General features: G+C 38.7%; 1 long non-coding RNA gene across 1 annotated transcript; it reads right to left on the reverse strand.

Moving 5' to 3' along the window:
* Nucleotides 1-957: 957 nt before the first annotated feature.
* LOC308405587 lies at nucleotides 958-3084 on the reverse strand. The gene is made up of 3 exons (XR_013973363.1): nucleotides 2494-3084; nucleotides 1628-1792; nucleotides 958-1552 (listed from the first exon to the last, which is right to left on the reverse strand). It is a non-coding gene; the product is annotated as an uncharacterized lncRNA (long non-coding RNA).
* Nucleotides 3085-7072: the final 3988 nt, after the last annotated feature.

Consider the following 7072-nt stretch of genomic DNA (forward strand, 5'->3'; position numbering starts at 1 on the left):
CTCTGCTAGGCGGCAGGATGGGAGTAACATACACGAGCCGCCACACAAAAACTGAGTAAAATAGAAGGTTTTATTGCAACTTTTAAACAGAAAACCGACAGGGCTGCTCAGCAGACTGGGAAACGAATTAACACATGTAAAGCAATAACACAAGCAAACATAAAAGCTAAGGGATAACTAAGGCAAGGTAGCCTCACAAAATTCTAATCAAAGCAAGCTAGCATCTCAAAACTCTAGTCAGGTTTAAGTTCAAGCATGCATCAAGGTTAACACACAAAGTTCAGCATTATGAACAACTCAACACCGTTCAAAGAGGGAGGCACGAAGGGCAAACTGCATGTTCAGTCCTAACCATTGAGACTGCTCTCTTCAAGGTCTGTAATGATCTTTTAATGGCTTCTAATGCAGGGATTTTTATCTGTAATCATTTTCTGTAATATTGACCATAAAATCCTACTTAATAGACTTCAGGTTTTGGCTGGTGTATCTGGCTCTGTGTTTTAATGGCTTTTACTTATTTCATAGGACTCTGTTAATAGAAACAACACTCAGAAAAATAAAGGTGCCAACTGGAACCAAAAGTGGTTCTTTAGACTGATGCCATAGAAGAACCTTTTTTGGTGCCACAAAGAACCTTTCAAACAATGGTTCTTTGAAGAACCATTTCTTTCAGTGGTTCATTGAAGAACCTTTAAAGGTGCCCCAAAGAACCATCAAGAAATGGTTCTTTGGGGCACCTTTAATGGTTTTTCAAAGGACCTTTTTAAAAATGGTTCTTTAAAGAACCATTTTTAAAAAGGTCCTTCAAATGGTTCTTTAAAAGAACCATTTTAAAGAACCTTTTTTGAGTGGTTCTTTAAAAAACCATTTTAAATCTTTCAAAATAAAATGCATCATAAATTGAATTTGAGTAGGGTAAAATAAATACGAGCACAGCGTAGACATATATTAATGGTTTATTGTCATTTTGTAGTTACCAAAAGACAAAAAGGCATTTTAACCCTCAGCACAACATCACTACTAATACATGTCACATATTAGTGTTTTAAACAGTAATAATTAAATATATTTGCTATACTATAAATAAATATATATAAATACTATAGCTACAGATAACACAACAAATAATACATGTATTGTTTAATTAATAAAACATCAGAAAGTGATAAAACACATTAGAAATAGCAATAGCTTCATAACAGACCAATAAATCAACACATTTTCATCAGCAGATGTTTGCATGTTCAGTAAAAATATTTCAACAAGTTTATGATTAAAATGATCAATGAACTTCAGCCTTACGCTATGTAATGTACGTTTCATGTTGTACTCATGGTCCTTTGTTAGTCCAGTTTAGGATAATGTCTCTGACGTATGTATCATATCAAATATATGTCATATCAAAACAAGCCCACACCTGCAGTTGTTTCAGTTTTTCACTGGTGTTTCCTGTCAGCTGGTCAACCTCACTCAGGCAGACATCCATATCAGCCAACCAAACGACAAGTTCCTCCCTTTGTGCTTCAAACCCCTCCCACTCTGAGACAAGGAGCTGAAAGAGAGAAAAGAGTCAATTATAAAGAAGAGAGAGAAGTGAAACCCTCCTCAGAAGGTCTGACTCGCATACCTGCAGTTGACCTGTGATGGACTCCTGTTTGGCGTTCACGTCATCCCTCGTTGTTGCCAACAGCCGAGTCTGCAGGGTGCCCTGGAAGAGCTGAGTTAATGTTCGACTCGTCCTGGTCAGGCTCTCCAGCTGGATGAGCCGAGGTCTCCCCTCTCACCGCTGCCTCTGAACACAGAAACACAAATTTCATCTGAAGCAGGAGGTGCAGATTTTTTGTGCTATTCTTTTCTAAATCCAGGCTAGATCACGTGGAGGTATTTGGAAAACTTTTTTGGCCAGTGGACGACTGTTGTCTTGCAGAAAGTCAAATCAAACATATGCGATACACAATCAATTCACAAGAACACATTATAAAAAATAAGTCCAGTTCTTGCCTGATTTCAAGTGAAATCTGCATCAAAACAGGGTGACAGAAGTAAAACGAGTGCACAAAGCCTCACTTTGTAAAAGCCTGCTATTACAGTTCTCCTCTATGCAGACGACTTTCCTGTTTTGAAGGCACAACTTGGATCTGCTGTACGAATCTTATGGATACACACTAAATGAAACAATAGTGTGCATGACTCCAGATTCTGATCCCTCATCCTAATATGGTCCCAACATAGCAACAGCAATAAAGCAAATGTTGAGGCTTCAAAATACAAAGTCCATAAACCAATGGCTGACGTGGGTTTTATCATAAGGGTGATAAATATACAAATTTCAGTCTGTCTTAGAGATTTGATGTTCATTTACCTGCAGATGCACTATACGTGCCTGCTCCATGGTTTTTCACAACATTTTGCACATCACTATTTAATACAGGAAGTAGGTGAACTAAAACAAGTCATCTTTCTTTGTGAGAGGACCATATTAATGAAACAAACCTCATCATAGGGAGCCCTAAAGATGCTCCTGCTGCTTCTCTTCCTCCTCATCCTAAGCTTCCTTCTCCTTGTCCTCGCCTTCCATCCAATTGTAATTCAACCTAATTGTTAGTGATGGCCCGCTTGAAGCTGACGCTCCGGAGCGTGTGTCGAAAAAAACAACACACTGGTTCAGAAGCACTGTGTCGAGGCTTGCTTCGTTTGGCAAAAGTCACGTGACCAGTGACGTCCGAAGCTTCATTACGCACGTAACTGCTTCGGTACTTGATTCAAACGGATATAAGGAAGTGAATCATCCACGGGATTCGTGGAGTGTGTTGATGGTGACAGAGAGCGAAGAGGTGATCATTCCACTGACAGATATGGAGCCAGCGAGGAAGAGAGGACGTTCTGGCATGTGGAGATATTTTGAGTTGATTTTGCTCAATTCATTTTATCTGCCGAAGTGAAAAACTTGAAATGTCCAAAATCATGTTTTCATAATGTAAATATCATTACAGCATATGACTTTAGGAACACTTCCATGTGAATTAAAGCTGATGAAGACTACAACAATGTATTTGACACTATACGTACATTACATTGCTACACAGTTTAGAAAATCATTTTGTTTATTGTTTTTAGGTGATAGTCTGCAGGACCCAGGAATACCTGCATATCTACCAGCTTGCAGTGTGGTTCCTGCACTCCACAGCCTCTTCTGTTCCATGCAAGTGGATTTTCTCCAGGGCAGGAGAAACTATTTCTAAGAAAAGAAACAGACTCAGCCAGCACACAGTAACACTAATCCTCTTTTTAAATGTAAATAACAAAAGGGCTACCTGACATAGATCATGTTTTTACTTTGCAAGTTCTTGATTAGGTTTGATTATCGCTTTTCTGATTACAATCCATGCTAAATTGAATAAAGTGATATTGATTCATTACAATCCTGTGTCGATTTGTAAATTAACGTTATTATGCCTGAAACGCCAGCATATCAGGTTAAACCTCACAACATGTCGTCAAACACCATACAGTAAAACAGTACCTGGGAGCAGGTTTACGGATTCTGCATACAAACGTGAACACAGAGCGCGGACCCGACGCGTCAGAATCAGATTTTGGTGTGTCGTCAGGTCCGCGCTAGCTGTGTTTGCCTCTGTTTTTGCGCTGGCTTCTGCAGCTGCAGGTTTCATAACTCTCTGTTTACATCTCTAATTAAGTCTCACATGTGTCAGCTTTCTTTTAATAGATACGAAATTATGGATATATACTGTTAAATGACCAGAATTGTAATATTTCTGACTGAGGCAAAACTTTCCAGATTCCAATCAAATTGAATCGGATCCTGTATCGAATCACAATGATTCTACAAATCAGTGACGATGCAGCCGTACTCAGCCCCCTAAGCATTTTCCCTTTCCAGTTCACAATCAATCCCACCCCTAGGTCAAAAATATGTATAGGACAATTGGCCTCATCTAATATTTTGTATGAACCTGTCCAGCTGTCCAGTGATTAAATGACAAGTAGATGGAGGCAGGACTCCACAGCAGGGGCATACTCCATAATGTGCTGTGCGTTTTCATATGTATAATGTATATATTGCTCACTTATTGTATTTACCAACATCAAGGAGTTATGAGCAAAGAAAGGCCACACCATAGTGCATGTTTAAATAGGGAAAGTTTATTGATCAAAATGTATTACGCAAATACGCATTACATTTTTTCAGCCCCCCAATCGAGAAAACAAAACCAATTACATGTTCAAAGCAACGGAACGGTGGCCCAATATCGGAGAGAACTCCACTCTTGAGTGAGCAGTGATGATTGAGCAGTCCGTTTTATTTTGCAGATTCAAGCTGCTCTTCAAAATATTCGCCACCAGATGTCACCGGAGAGGACTGTGTTGAAAAGCTTCGAGTAATGAACCATTTTTCAATACAAGCTTCAGTGCTTTGGAAAGCTTCATTTGGCCATCACTACTAATTGTGTTTCTCCCCCTCCTCTTCCTCATTTTGTTGGAGCTGTGAACACAATTAATGTGAATCTGGATTAATTTGTGCAAACAAGAAAAATCTACAGCTTTTTGGTCAGAGGTGCTCTTGTGATTTAAGCCGGGTAGAGTAGATTTATGTGTTGATGCTACCTGCTTCAGCTCTGGCTGCTGAGTGATATTTACACCCTGGCTGGATTACAAACTTTAACCATGTGCTGAACTTTGGCCCGGCGTTGATACCTCTTGTTAGTATAACGACCTCTTCTTAGCTTGTATGTATGATGGTGGATAAATGAAATATACAAAAAAATTAACTATATTACAAAAGAACATCTATCTTGGAAACATCAAATGACCGGAGCATAACTTGTCAACTAGTCCGAAACTAAGTTATGCAGGAACAGTCAAAGACACCTTCTCATGTCACGTTTCTATTCATTTCTATATAATTAGATTAGACAATAAAGAGTTATCTAATCTAATTATTCATTCAAAACTCTTATGCATAGCTGTATTTTATACAGCTCATACAGAATTCAAAGTACAGGTTCATGTGAGTATTTAATGTACGGCTCAGATCTACAGAATTTCAGAGTTTCTAGAGCAGACACAGAGCTCACGTCTCAACAGGCTTCAGGCGCCATTTTAGTGACTTTAACAATATATTAAATTTTAATTTCGGTCTAGCTGACATTGGGTTATGTACGCAGCACGCAATTGAACCACATATTTTAGAAGCCAAAGGTTCAAATTAGCTGGGAGCACCTTCACTTAATTATAACAGTGGTTTTGTTAGGAAAACAGTTGGATACTAAATTGCGCTGACATCAACGGCTAACGTATCTAGCTAATCGCTACTGTTAGCACAACATTAACAGCAAGCTACAATGACGAGTAACAAAAACAAAACAGTAATAAGGTTTCAATGGAAATGTTTTACCTTTTCCAACAGTCCCAGAGTCCAGAGCTTCAAAGTCCAGCAGGTACTGAAGACTGTTATCCGTTTCGCTGTCACCGTCCGTGAGTTTTTTTTCCCGAAAGGTCAAGGCCCGCCGCTCGCACACTCTGTCTGCGCATGCGCATCCCAACGACGGACCCCTCCGTCCGCTCCCGGGAGGTTATAGTATGACGTGTTCTGACGTCACTCTCTCTCTCCCTGTCATTTATTTGGCTCGAAACACATATCAACAAATTGCTCAGTGATGAACAACTACTCAGATCATTTACCTAAGCTGTGCGCTTTGTCAAAACGAAGTGTGTGTTCATTACACTGACATTCTGTTCTGCAATTGTTATTTACTTGTATTTTATAATTTGACTTTACATACTGCTGGGTGGTTTGTAAAGTTTACAATAACTAGTATTATCATTATGCTATATTTTCAAAAATATATAATAATCTCAAAAGTAATGCCTTGGAGTAGAAAATAGTAATGCTTTATTAAAATTTAAAACTAAAGTTCAGTATTTGAATGTGTGTATTGTGTCTACTGTTTGCAAATATTTCTAACTTTTATTTGAATATTCAGCTTCCTACCATCTTCTCTTAAAGGGTAATTGCCAGGTATCCCGCCCTCCCCCTTCGCACACACATGCACACAAAGAAAACACACAGTATAATTCACAGCCTCATTATAGTGAATAAATATTTATGCCATTTACACCATCAAACTTAGATTGCTAAGGATGAAGAACCTTTTGTTCTTTAAAGAACCATTTGTAATAGCTGAAGAACCATCCACAAAATAAAAAGGTTCTTTGACGTATGATGGTTCTTTAAAGAACCATGAAGACATCTGAAGAACCATTTAAGAACCATAATTTTTCTGAGTGAAGTTCACCTCTAACATTGCCTCCCTAACCTGCAGGAATCTTCCTGTAAAATGAATCCCATACAAACTTGGTCGGTAAATATATAAACAATTGTCTTTGTTTTCAGACAAGCAGTGTGTGTTTTAATCCTTACTTTAATGTACAAACTTTGTCCCTAATGTGAAAAGTAAACCTAGCTACTAACAAAGGCTGGAGGGTGAACCATGGAGGTTATCATTGGTGAGTGTAATGTGGGGAAGGAAAGCATCCAGCACAGGGTGCCACGAAAAGACTTTAACACACCAGTAGTGTCCTTGTATGTCTGAACAGGGGTGAACAGCCCTCTGTCAGTTAAATTAAATTAAATTAAATTAAATTCTTTATTGTCCCACAAGAGGAAATTAGTTTAGTAGACAAAACAATAATATAAAATAATAATGACAATAATAGTAATAGAAAGTCACAGGATGGTTATTTGCCATTAAGAAGACGGGATGCAGTAAGGATAAAAGAAACCTGGAGTCTTTTGGTCTTCCTCACAGGTACGCGGCCGGAAGGCAACAACTTAAACTCACTATGAAGTGGCTCATACAATTAGCATCTGGGCCGATACTGTAAAATATGTGTGTACTCATACTCGTAAAAGTTAACTGATACCAAAAAGCTACAACAGAAATGACAAACCACCCTCTGATTAATGAAGTAAGTTGGTATCGGTTCATGGATTGGCCACTAGGGGGACATCCCACGCTAAACAGGCACAGGGTTAGGTGAGTGAGACTGG

This window comes from Rhamphochromis sp. 'chilingali' (genome assembly GCF_963969265.1).
Source record: "Rhamphochromis sp. 'chilingali' genome assembly, chromosome: 1".
Classification (NCBI taxonomy): Eukaryota; Metazoa; Chordata; class Actinopteri; order Cichliformes; family Cichlidae; genus Rhamphochromis; species Rhamphochromis sp. 'chilingali'.